The sequence below is a fragment of the Canis lupus genome, chromosome 20 (genome assembly GCF_011100685.1).
Source record: "Canis lupus familiaris isolate Mischka breed German Shepherd chromosome 20, alternate assembly UU_Cfam_GSD_1.0, whole genome shotgun sequence".
Taxonomy (NCBI): domain Eukaryota; kingdom Metazoa; phylum Chordata; class Mammalia; order Carnivora; family Canidae; genus Canis; species Canis lupus.
Window position 1 is genome coordinate 30,448,192 of NC_049241.1, and position 13,737 is coordinate 30,461,928.

Below are 13,737 nucleotides of genomic sequence, written 5' to 3' on the forward strand. Positions count from 1 at the left end.
TACAAGACCTTGAATTCAAATCCTGCCTGGGCCAATCACTGTGCAATCTTAGGTATGTTGGGTTACTCTGTGCTTTAAGTCTTTTATCTGTTGTAAGAAAAGGCCAAGTGTCAGTCAGATAACATATTTATGGTGTGTCTGTGATGTGCCAAAAAGTTCTTTTTTAGGCAAAAGGGATGAAGTCAGCTAACCAACATACACAATAATAAGTGAGATGGTTTCAAATCCTGATAAAACCATAAAGAAGATAGATAGAGCAAGGTAGCAGTGGAGGGAATGAGTAGTTGTAGAGGTGGTTGTGTATAAAAGGAGGGGATGGTCAATATTAAATGCTGCTAAGTGGTTAAATGAAGGGAGACCTGAAATTGGCCACTGGCTTTGGCAAGATATGGTTTGTTTGATGACCTTGACTAGGGACATGCTATGAGTAGCCTTTGACCTTTATATGTTCATAATGAAGGAAAAATACGTGGTGATTCTGGCTCTTTAAAGAATCTAGAATGATGCTTTAAAGGAAAGGAATGCTATAGTTAGGCTGATTTAAAAAGATTTGTAAGGAATTTTATATTTCTGACTCTCATACATCACATTATAGATAGTCGGGGAAAATTAATGGCTATCTGCTAACTACTCTCTCAGTTTGTATTACTAAGATCTGCTGCAATATCCCAAAATTGTCCTGCCATTCGGGTGCTCATTAAAAACATTCTCTAAAATTAAAATCTTTTACATTTGATTTTGTGGGCACAAAAGTGACCAAGTTAGAATGAGTCCCAGTGACTTTTAAGCATAACATCAAAAGCCAATGTTTACAGGCCCCACTTAGGGCTAATTATGTTGGACCGCTCTAGGTTTCTGGCACAGAGATGTGTTCTCCTGAAATTCTTTTCCCCTTTTTTCTTTATCACAGAGATGTTTCATCTTGTTGCTCATCTGCAGCCATTAGAGGAAACTCTGACCACACAGCGTGGCCTCACTATGGAGAAAAAGCTGGTGCCGTTTCCCTGGGTTAGGAAGGAAAAAAAGCAGCCAACTCCTATTGATTCCCATTTCTCAGACAGAGTGATGCCTTTAACACTCTGTAATGAAAGTTTTTATATGTGAGAGGGATTACCAACATCGGGTTGATATTGTCCTTTGATGTGCCCCAGAAATATTACAGTAGAAGTTATTAAAGAATAAATTGTAGACACCGGCTGCTTTGCCCAAGCTGCTTGTCGCCTTGGCCCCGGCCAATTTAGGTGGCAGGGAATTTTCTTTCTTCTTCTTCTCAAGTTTGTTAGCTTTTGGAAACATTGTTCTCTGTGTGTTTTGTTTTGTGTTTTTTGTTTTGTTTTTAGAGAGGGGTGTGAGAGTAGATTGACAACCTCTTTCAGTTCAGAGCAGAAAATGAGTGGGACCTTAAAAAAATTAGCAACAGTATCTACACATTTGTGCAGAAGGTATACATCTCCCCACAGCCCCCAAAGTCAGCTTTTGCCCATTTTACAGATGGGGAAAGCAAAGCTCAGAGAAGTTAGGACTCAGCCAATGTCATAGCGCTAATTGGATGCCCACTGGAGGGATGCCTACTGAAGGATGCAAGATCTGCTCACGCTACCCTAAGTCTGGTGTTTCTACTTAGAGGCACAGCATTCTCTGTCCACCCAGAGGGAAGGTTAAAATTGTTTAAAGCCTGGAAAGTGATGAAATATGAGGAAGTCATGTGCTCTGAGACCAGGCGTTTCCCAGCTTCCCACTGAACTGGAAATTGCTGGGGCACCACTCTGGGTCTGAAACCTTTCCCTGGCAGCTGGGCTCAGTGTCCACAGAGGCAAGCTGTGGTTTGTGGTGAAATCACACAGATGGAGACTGCGCAGCGCTTGGATGTGGGCTAATGCTTTCCGCTGGCTTGCTCAAATTACGCTGCCTCACTGTGTTCCTGGGGAAGCTGAAGGTTTGTCAGGGGTCAGCTAACATTTCTGAATAGCTTTCCAGAATGTGAGGAACGTATATTTCCCTTCCCCAAGTGAGGGCAGACATAGGTACTGTAAAATAGCTCAAAAGATTTTTCTGACTTTGAATTGCTTTGTTTGGCAACTTTGATTAATCTGAAGGACATCACATAATGCCATCTTTCTTATAATTCCATTTTGACCCTTGATTTTATCCTTTCCCAGATAAAGAGTGTCACAAGTATGTAAATTTTACTTTTTTATACTTAAATAGAATGACTATTAATTGCATTTCTGATGGTAACTCATGTTTGTTGTTGTGCCTATTGTGGGGCCAGGGATTATGCGGGCAGCTTTATGTGTATTATTAGATGTAATCCTTGTAATAGTCCTGTGACTATTTTATTTTTCTGATACAGATAGAAAAACTGAGACTCAGAGAGGCTAAGTAGTTTCCCTAAGATTATGCAGCTAGTCAATGATGTGATCAGTATGGGGCACATGATTCAGACCTCATATGTACTACCCTGTTTCTAACCATCATACATACTACCACTATACGTACCATACGTTCCTAACCATGTTCCTAACCACCATGCATACTAACCCTGCCTTCTTGGTGCAGGTTAATAAACTATGAGGATATTTTGAGTGCATTTTCTTCCTATGAGCTAAAGGCCATTTTATTTTCATTTTTTTAATGAGAGAGCTTAACTTTCGTTTTAGGCTTGTCTTAAACTACACTTGCCATTTTCCAGAGGAGGAAACGAAAGCTCGGAAAACTAAAATGTCAGCAGCATGGCGAGGTCTTCTTGCCCACTTCCTCTTTCTTGTATTATTTTCTGCTTGCAGGGCATCCACTTCTCAGAGAGTTCCAGGTCAAATTTTAAGGTTCTGTTATTGATAACTTGCTTAGTGTTCCAAGGTTATAGAAGCTACGGTTCTTTGCTTTCTCAGAGTCTAGAAGGAACTTATGTTACCTGAAAAGATGGTGAGGGAACCAGTGGACTCCTAAAAGAAAAAAACTTTGCTTTTTACCTTTTTCCTAGATGACACTGAATCTTAGAAACAAGGTTCATTTATCTTGAGGTTTGTTTATGATTCGAGAATAAGATAAAGATATTAACAGGTATCTTTACAAGTATTCATATTAGCTTACTGTAGATATGCTATAAATTTTATAAAGTAATATAAATATAAATATAAATTATCCCTGGGGGTCCTTCTGAGCAATCTGAGGGATTTTGGGTGTATTTTTATTATATTAATATAGTATATATGTAATTTATATGTGTAATGTAATATAATGTAATTTTATTTTATTAATTTCCAGATCTGGCCTAAATTTCATGCCTTTATCACTTCTTTTTGACCCTGAGGAAACCATGTTTTAGTTCCACATTTGGAGAAGAGGTGCCTTCTGACGACATCTCTTCTATATTCAGGTTAATCAAGACATCTGTGCATACCAAAACAAAAGACTTTTGAGGCTTCTAGTAATGGGTCCAATGCAACTTTAACTTTGGAGCTAAGACAGTTGTTCTGTTCTGTTTGTCTGAGGAGATGTACAGGTGCAAAAAAATGTGTGCTGAAGGTAGCTCCTGTGGAAAAATGGTCTTTCCATCTTCTGTAGTGTTTGAGAGGTCAGAACTCCTGGTAGAAATCAGAGAAATCATCCTCATGCATCATTTTCTATGGCTACTAACCAGTCTTAGAGGAACCAACAGTTTGAGAATTAGGTAGTCTCTGAAGATGCTTCTGGCTGTCAGCATGATTTTCCCTCATTTTGGGAAGTTAACAGTTCTTTGATGATAAGAAGCAGCTCTGCTTTCCTCAATTCTCTCCAACCATGAACAACACTGGTTGAATCTAGAGGCTTTGACACAATAATTTCAATTTTAGAAGTTCTACTTGTGGTATTTTGTCTACACATCTCTAAATCCTGCTAGAAGATGCTGGTGATCTGCCCAGGGCTGTGGAGCTGTGTAGTACAAACGATTCCAGCAATAGCTAATAGTTTTCCATGCTTCCTTGTAGAGAAGACTGGGTATTTGCAGGACACAATGTGATTTATTGTTTGCTATGCAAATGAGGAGACTCAGGTTCTAAAATAGTTTTAAGAGTATTTAAAAGGAAAGGAAGGCTCCCTCTCTGTGTAAGTCATTATCTGGGGGCTGCTGTGTGACACACGCATGTGGTGGCATCTGGCTATGGTGGGTGGGCTGAGGCCCCGTGAAACTTCAGAGGCTATTTGATGGATTTCTCTGAGACTCTGAATTAGTGCCTCAGGAGAAGAAAGCAGGGCATTATTCATAAGTTGTTCCCCCATACTAATTTCTACACTTGTCTAAGAGTTAATTAATTTTTTTTTTCTTTATCCAGGGAACCGAATCTCTAGGTTAGGTTTATGACAAATTGGTCAATGGACAGATCAGGTGAGCATAAGCATTTTGCCATCTTCTCTTCTCTTCTTTTCCTTTTTAACTTTCTGTGTTTCTGCTTGGATCCTCTTGGTATAAATCAGAATAATAGTGAAACAGTATAGGGGTGTTGGAAAGGCAAGGCCTCTATTTTTTGGGCTCCCTGGAAAATTTTCCTTTATTTGATTTTGGTAGCTTTAGTTATATCTTCTGATACAGTTTCATACAAATGTAATCTGGCTTCCTCAGCCTTGTACAATCCAAATCAAAATGATATTATACCTCTTCACAGCTATAAATCCTTCCTCAAATTAAGGCTCTGAAATGTAATCTGCTAGAGGTCTACAGAGGAGGAGGGGAGCTCCAGCACCCCACCATGAGTAGCATTAAGCATCTAATGACAACTTGACAGAGACTTTTATCTTTTGTCCCTGTGAAATAAAATCTTCAAAGTTACCTGCCTTTTCTTTGAACCTTAGCATAGATTGTACTTGGCAGGTGTCTCAAAGCTGATACTAAGAGGGTAAAGATTGAGAGTTGCTTTTTTACCCACTTCTTTCTGGAATGACCCCACCCTACCCTTGCTTTTTTTTAAATGACCTGGGAAGAAGAGAGGATATCTGGGACATGGCCGTTTTCCAATAAGATTAAAGACACAGAGTCACAGAATCCCAACAGGGACTCAAGCAGGAGATTGATAAATTAACTGAACTTACTAATTAACCAATGTATTAATTACTCTGTGGAAAGCAGAGTGAGATCAAGATAGAATGAGGAGTGGGCAAGTTTTAGGTGACAGGGAGGATCAGAAAGCCAGAGATCTAGATGAGGTGAAAGCCAACTCATGTTGTTGGGTGAGTAGGCAGGGGGCCTGGCCAAGTCTGTAGTCAGGGCTGGTGTGGGGCTCAGTAAGAAGGTGAACTTTAATACATAAGACAGATATTGAGCCAAAATCTTAGAAATTCACAACAATTCTCAAAAAGACTTCTTGTGATGGTTTGATGGTAACTTTTTATCATCCTTCCAGAAATTTTCTAGGACTTCTAGACCCATTCATCTGAAGGCAAGGCTCTGATGGCTTTTCAAAGAGACCTGATTCTCTCAGACCTAAATAAAGAGGCAAGCTTTCATCTTCTGATCATGCGGTATTGCCAGGCATTTAGGGCTCTCTATGGGATAGGTGTAGGCTGATTTTTCATAACATTTATTTTCTTTTCAACAGTATTCTCTCAGAGTCAACTTCCTTACATGTGCTTTCATTCATATAACCGATGGACCACACTTTGTTCTATAGTGTCAGCTACAGATGCAAGAATATGCCCCTTGGGTTTCCTGAGATAACTTTGAAGATGAGGCCAGATCTCCTGTCTAGAATACTCTTTGGAGCATTTTATCAATACACAGAATCCTTTAACATAGGTGTCAGGGTCCCAGTTTGAACCACTCTCTGGGAGGATACTTTCAGGAGGATACCATAAGACAAACCATCCTCTCACCATGTCCATCCATAGGGCAGCCAGTATGACAGAGGAACAGGAGAAGATTGCTCATACCATCATTAATTTAAAAAATATGTTTGGAGAGCAGCTATGAAGGATCAGACAAGCCAGGCATTGTTTTTAGGATTTAGGACTACTTGGAGAATAGAATAGATAGCATTCCTGCCATCTTATCATCTTTTTTTTGTTTTCATTTTTGTTTTAAGATGGATTTATTTATTTTAGAGAGAGCAGTGGGAGGAGGAGCAGAGGGACAAGGAGAGAGAGAATCCCAAGCAGACTCCTTGCTGAGCATGGATCCCAACGTTGGGCTCGATCATATGACCCTGAGATCATGACCTGAGCTGAAATCAAGAGTCAGTTGCTTAACTGACTGAGCCATCCAGGCACCCCACATATGGTCATCCTTAAGTAGCTACTGTGTGTTAAAGATTTCAAGTAGCCTGAAGTAACTTGGGGTTTCTCATCAGAAGGATGCAGTATGCATAGACACAATATAGCAGCCAGCTAAAGCAACAGAAAGGACAAAGGAAAAATAGGAAAGGCATTACTCTGGAATCTGACAAATGAAGGCTATTCAGTTTTAAGAGACAAGAACTTATCAGAGAAAGATAGATTTGGCTAATCGTTAGCAATTTTTTTCCCCCTTGAGTTTATTTCAATTCTGCTTTAATATTGGGCATGGCTTTGGTCATGTTAAGTGAGGCTCTACTTTGATAATAAATCAACTTCTAAGTCTCTGAGGCTTAGAAGAGAAGATTATTAGAGCTCCATTTCTGAAATGACAGTGTGAGGAACTCCACAGATCTATTCCCCAGCAAAACAACCATAACTGGTACAAATGATAAAAAGAAGCCCACCCATTTAAAGTCTTTGGAATTGTCCTAACTGTATGTAGCAAATGAAGATGTACTTAAGAAAATTCACTAAATCTTGACAAGAGCAGCAAGGGTATATGGCATTTGAGCTACAGTCTGCTGCTCCTTCTCACTCTTACCCCATTTCACCCAATGCAGTGAGATGGAAGCTCTACTTTGGGCAGATGGGGCCAAGAAGATGGAGCTTACTTTCCCTTCAGCTCTCAGTCAAAGGATGTGGTGTCTCAGTAAGAGGGGCAGACCACCAGTATTCTCATCCTATCTAGCTCTGAGTTACAGAATCTAAATTCCTAGTTAATATAGCTAAAAGATTAGACACCACCTTCCTCCACCCAGGCCACGCACATGAGATGGAGACTCTACCCCAGATGTAGCAGCTGAGAGTACTGAGATACAAAGCACCCTTGCTTAGCTTGCTGGTAGGAGAGAGGCTCCACCCTAGGAGAGGTGAGTCAAGAATACCAAAGATTACCACCCATACCGAGTACACTGCTCACAAAGCAAGGGTGTCACTTCAATCCCCAGCTTCAGAGTGGTGGCTCAGAGATTTCCTAGGCAGAGAGGTAGGCTAAAAGAAAAGAGAGCTCTAAAACTCTACCCAAAGGAACTCACTTGATTTGAAACAGAGAATGGGGAATTTTAAGTCTAAAGGTGCTCTCCTAAACAATAGAGATTGTGATGGTAAGCAATTAAAGAGGTTGGTAGCTCTATGAGAGCACCAATCTAACCATAGCGTACTTAGTTTACCAGACATTATTAGGGAAGATCTGTCCTCCTGAAATCAGAAATAAAACAAAATAAAACTGGTCTCGAAAGTACCCCCACAAAAGAGTGTGAATTTAATTGGGTCAAACTGTGGAGCAATTATGCCCCCCCGCCCCCCCCGGGGTATTATCAAAACCAATAGAACAGTCAACTGGAAGTTAGTGAAACCTAACAGTGGGATGTGATATTAAATGATGTAGACAGCTTAATGGATCAGGGCAAAAGAGAAATGGATCAGGGAAAAAGTGAAAGAGAACTTTGAATACATTGCCTTCTCTAGTGTACGTAGAATGTTCCCCAGATACACCAGAAAACAAGCCTCAAAAAATATAAAAGGATTTAAATCACATAAACTATGTTCTTTGGCCACAATAATGTAGAATTACAAAACAATAAGAAAATTCTGAAATTCACAAATATATGGACATTAAAAGACTCCTAACAAAACAATAGGCCAGAGAAGAAATCACAAGTTAAAAAAAAAAAAAAACAAAAAAAAACAAAAAAAACTGTTGATGAGTGAAAATGAAGACACACATACCAAAGTATATGCAATGCTTCTAAATGCTTAGGGGGAACATATATAGCTCTAAACATTGTATTAAAAAGAAAGATCTCAAATCAGTAACCTGTTCTTTCACCTTAAGAAATGTAGAAAGAAAGCAAAATGAACCCAAAGCAAACAAAAGGACAGAAATAAAGATTAGAATGGAAATTAACATACGGAGAAGTTGTTTCTTTGAAAAGATCAGCAAAAATGACAAGCCTTTTGCTCAACTGACCAAGCAGAAAAGAGGGAAGTCTCAAATTACCAAAATCAGGCATGAAAGAAGGGACATTACTATTGACCTTATAAAAAGAAACAAGGATTATAAGGTAATAGAATGAATAAATGTATGCCAACAAGTTAGATGAAATGAAGAAATTGCTAGAAAGATAAATGCTGCTCAACTGATTCAAGAAGAAATATAAAATATGAATAAACCCATAACAAGTAAAAAGATTGAATTAGAAATTTTAAAATGACCCACCAAGAAAAGCCCAGGCACAAATAGCTTTACTGATGATTCTACCAAACATTTAAAAAAGAGTAAATACCAATTCTTCATAAACTTTTCCCCAAATGAGGAGAAAACACTTCCTCTGTATTCTATGAGGCCAACAGTATCCTGATACAAAACCAGATGAAGACATGACAAGAAAACTACAGACCAATCTTTGAGGAATATAGACACAAAAATCCTCCACAAAATACTAGTAAATCAGATCCAGCAACATCTATATGAATTATACATCATAACCAACTGGTGTTTAATGCAGGAAAGCAAGTTTAGTTAAACATCCAAAAATCAACTAATGTAATATACCATATCAATAGAATAAAATAAACACTATCATATGAATAGATGGAGAAAAGAAAAAAAATTCAATACTCCTTTATGATAAAAACACTCCATGAACTAGGATAGTAGGGAACGTTCTTTCCCTATTAAGACCATATGCTTGGGATCCCTGGGTGGCGCAGCGGTTTGGCGCCTGCCTTTGGCCCAGGGCGCGATCCTGGAGACCCGGGATCGAGTCCCACGTCGGGCTCCCGGTGCATGGAGCCTGCTTCTCCCTCTGCCTGTGTCTCTGCCTCTCTCTCTCTCTCTCTCTCTGTGTGACTATCATAAATAAAAAAAAAAAAAAAAAAAAAAAAAAAAAAGGCCATATGCTTAAATCCCATAGTTAACATCACAGTTAATGGTAAAAGACTGAATGCATTTCCCTAAGATCAGGAAGGAGACAAAGATATTTGCTCTCACCACTTCATTCAATATTATACTGGAGGTTATAGCCAGGGCAGTTAGGCAAGAAAAAGAAATAAAAGGCATCAAGAAAAGCTCTTATTTGTAAGTGACATGATCTTGTATGTATCAATCCTAAGTATCCACTAAAAATTATTAGAAATAATAAGTTTAGCAAGTTTGTAGGATGCAATATCAATATACAAAAGACAATTGTATTTTTGTACTCTGGCAATGAGCAATCAGGAAAAAATTTAAGAAAACAATTTTATTTACTGTGACATCAAAAAGAATAAAATAAAATAATTAGGGATAAATTTAATAAAATAAGTGTAAAATTTAACTTTAAATCTACGTAACATTTTTGAAGAATTAAGTAAAATCTAAGAAAATGGAAAGATGTTTTGCATTCATGTGTTGGAAACAATATTGTTGAGATGGCAATACTTTCAGAAATGACCTACAGAATAAATGTAGTACCTATCAAAATCCCAGCTGGCTTCTTTGCAGAATTGACTAAAATAATAATGGAGGACCTTCTGATTTCAAAACTCACAAATCTATAATAATCAATACAGTGTGATTTTTTTTAAAGATTTATTTATTAGAGACAGAAAGAGAGAGAGAGAGAGAAAGAGAGAGGGGCAGAGACACAGGCAGAGGGAGAAGCAGGCTCCATGCAGGGAGCCCGACGTGGGACTTGATCCCGGGTCTCCAGGATCAGGCCCTGGGCCAAAGGCAGCGCTAAACCGCTGAGCCACCTGGGCTGCCCCAGTGTGATTTTTTAAAAAAAAGGTTTTATTTATTTATTCATGAAAGAGACAGAAAGAGAGGCAGAGACGCAGGCAAAGGGAGGAGAAGCAGGTTCCGTGCAAGGAGCCTGATGTGAGACTTGATCTGGGGAATCTGGGATCAGGCCCTGAGCCAAAGGCAGACACTCAACCGCTGAGCCACCCAGGTGCCCCAAACACAGTGTGCTTATTGGCATAGGATAGATATATAGTTAAATGGAATGGAATTGAGATTCCAGAAGTAAACCCTCACATTTACTGTGTATGATTATCAACTAGTCTCCCAAAACAGTTCAATAGAGAAAGAATAGTTTTCTCCATAAATTATATGGACAACTTGATATCCATGTACCAAAGGAAGAAATTGAAGCCCTACCTCATGCCATATTCAAAAATTACCTCAAAACTGAACAAAGACCCAAATGTAAAAGCTAAAACTGTAGAACTCTTAGAAGAAAACATAAGTATGAATCTTCTTGACTTTGGATAGGCAGTGGTTTTTTAAGATATGTTAGAAGCCCAAACAACAAAGGAAAAATAGGTGAATATCATTGAAATTAAAAATTTTGTGCTTCAGAAGATTCTATCAAGAGAGTGAGAAGACTATCCACAGAATAAGAGAGAATATTTATAAATCATATTATCTGATAAGGGAGTTTTATCTAGTATGTAATCTATATAATGTGTAGAAAGTATATATATATAATTTAGAGAAAACACAATTAAAAATAGCCAAAGGACTTGAATAGATATTTGTCCAAAAAGGATATATAAATAATCAATAAGCTCATGGAAAGCTACTTAAAATCATTAGCTATCAAGGAAATGCAAATCAAAGCCATAGAAATAATTTGTGTTAGAAATCACAGTTAATGTGAGGGCTTATTTCATGCCACATTATACCCACTGGAATGGTTATTTTTGTTTTTTATTTTTTAAACAATATATTTTTAAAGATTTTATTTATTTGAGAGAGAGAGAGAGAGAGAGAAAGTGAGCACACAAGCAGGGGGAGGAGCAGAGGGAGAGAGAATCTGAAGCAGACTCTGCGCTGAGGGCAGAGTCTGACATGGGATTGATCCCACAAGCCTGGGATCATGACCTGAGCAGAAACCAAGAGTCCGATGCCTAACTAACTGAGCCACCCAGGCTCTCCTCCGCTGGAGTGGTACAGGAGGAAGTGGAGAAATTGGAACCTTTATATATTGCTGGTAGTTTTCATCAATTGATGGAGATGTAATAAAGCTATGGTATAGTCTTTCAGTGGGATATTATTTGGCAAGAAAAAGAAATGTAACACTGATGTATACTACAACATGGATGAACCTTGAAAACCTATTAAGAGAGAGAATCTAGTCAAAAAGGACAACAGACAGCTGCAGTAATGTATACCACGTATATCATGGCATAATTACTTATTCTTAAATGCATACCATGACATACTTAAATTCTTATTCTTAACATTGCTCTGTAACTTCCTTAATATTCTATACTCCCAGTTTTTGTTAATCTTCTGTACTCCCAGTTTTTGTTCTGCCTTTTTTCCCTAGTTTATTATTTTTCTCCATGATAAGCTATTTTCCTACTCTTCTGAAATATTTAACTTTCTGAATCATTGTCACATCCCCTATTACCCCCCCATTCAAGTTCCTGTATTTTGCTGGGTCTCTTTGCCAGCTTCCTAACTTGGCCCTCTGGCCTTCTGTCCAATTCCATTCAAATATATAGCAGCTGTAGGAATTTTTCTAAACTTCATATCCAACTTTGTCAGGCCTCTGCCTAAGCTCTCCAAATATACATCTATAACTTGTCAACATAACATGACTTACTTGGAAAGTAAGCCACCCTGTCCTGCTCATTTCTCACCACTCTTTGCTTCTTGCTTTACGTTCTGGCAGCATTGAACTGCGTGAAGTTCTCTGCATACCCAAGCTCTTGACTCCACTGAAGCTTAGCCTAGGCAGCTCTTCAGACCATACTGTGGCTGAGTGAGTTTCTCTGTGCATTACTTGAGCTGCACTAACCATGTTTTGTCCTATTTTTTATCTGTTGTAGGATTTGAAAAGAAAAACAGCAACAAAAGCTGTGTCTCATTCATTATTCTTCAGCACACTGCCTCCTCATATGTAGGAGATACTGAAGGAAGAGGGGAGAGGAGGAGGCAGAGAGGAGATACTGACCTTGAGAGAAACCTTCCATTCCCCCCACCTGCTTTTGGGCAATATAGAGACCCAATCAGGGAAACCTGAGTGGCTCATTGGTTAAGCATCTGCCTTCAGCCCAGGGCGTGATCCTGGAGACCCAGGATCAGGTCTCACGTAGGGTTCCCTGATGGAGCCTGTTTCTCCCTCTGCCTGTGTCTCTGTCTCTCTCAGTGCATCTCTCAAATAAATAAAATCTAAAAAGAAAAAAAAAGACCCAATCAAGTGGGGCAGATATTTAGCTAGACAATGTTCTTCTGAAGACACTCCAGAATGAAGAGTTTCTTACTCTTTTTAGAATTTTCCCACCATGGAAAATTCATGAATTCACAATTCATTTCTAACTACTGTTTCATTCGTATTTCACCAGTATTATTATATCCTTATGCTTGCTCCTTCCATTCTGAGTACACTGAGTCTATGAATCTTCCAATGTCTTTCACACAGTAGTGTTTCATAAGTTAAAAGGTTCTGGATTTAAACATTGGTATCTGCATTTGAGTGATGCATGTATACAGTGCTTCATCTTAGGGCAGAACACAACCCAGGGCAGATGAGGACATAGAGTTTGCAGCTAAAACAGAGTGGGACCTAAATCCTGGTTCTATCAAGTATTAGCTTTGGGACTGTAGCTAGATTACTTGATTTCTCTGAAGCCCTGATTTCTCATCTGTAAAATGAGGATATATATTTACATAGGCATTACATGGAATTAAATGAGATGGCATATAAAATTTAGAGCATACTACTTAGCACAACTGTTTTTTTGAGCCAGGAGGACTTGTGCTTGGCACTGGGAATACAAGAATGGTCCATTGGTCAGAGACAGCTAAATGTTGGTATCAAATAGATCCAGCCATGCAATTATATAACAAAATAGAAGGTTATTTTTCACTCATGTAACAGATTAGTGTGTATTTGTGTGGTGTCTACTATGTGTACCAGGTGCTGGGTTAGGTATTGAAGTTATGGCCTTGTACAAGATAAGCAAAGTCTTACAATGTTCTTGAAGATGGGTTGCACAGGGGGAAAGGGTGCTTGCAGCCGCTCACAGGTTAATGTCTCTGCCATCAATAGCAACATCTCCAATTCCTGGATGAGGATACTCTCTGAATTATCTGACTGTTGGGTCCCTGCCTGGTTGGGCAGAAGTAGCTAATGGGACAGTAAGATGGATAGGTTACATGGCACAAGAGAGGATGCTTCTTTAGAGCACAGAGCTAAGAAATGGTAAAGGCTGAAAGTTCTGATATGGTCTTGGGATCATATACTTTCTCAACCTTTGCAGCACACAGACTTCCTTTTCACATGAGCTTCCCACCTTAAAGCAGGCATGCCTTCCCTAAAATCCCCTCCCCCCCCAAAAGAAAACCCAGAAAACCAAATGAACAACAACTAAATAAACCCCTGAGAACATCGGGGGTCTTAAATCCTCATGAAGTATGAGTTCCAATGCATGAAT

The 13,737-nt window shown here is 38.9% G+C and overlaps 1 protein-coding gene and 1 long non-coding RNA gene across 2 annotated transcripts in view; both read left to right on the plus strand.

The window, feature by feature from the left end:
* The window catches only part of FHIT (fragile histidine triad diadenosine triphosphatase), a 1,445,250-nt gene that overhangs the window by 534,660 nt on the left and 896,853 nt on the right, over positions 1 to 13,737 (plus strand). The gene's annotated exons all lie outside the window — the stretch shown is intronic.
* On the plus strand, positions 3,264 to 5,474 carry LOC119877317. Its single transcript, XR_005374848.1, has 3 exons — positions 3,264 to 3,379; positions 4,317 to 4,369; positions 5,382 to 5,474. It is a non-coding gene; the product is annotated as an uncharacterized LOC119877317 (long non-coding RNA).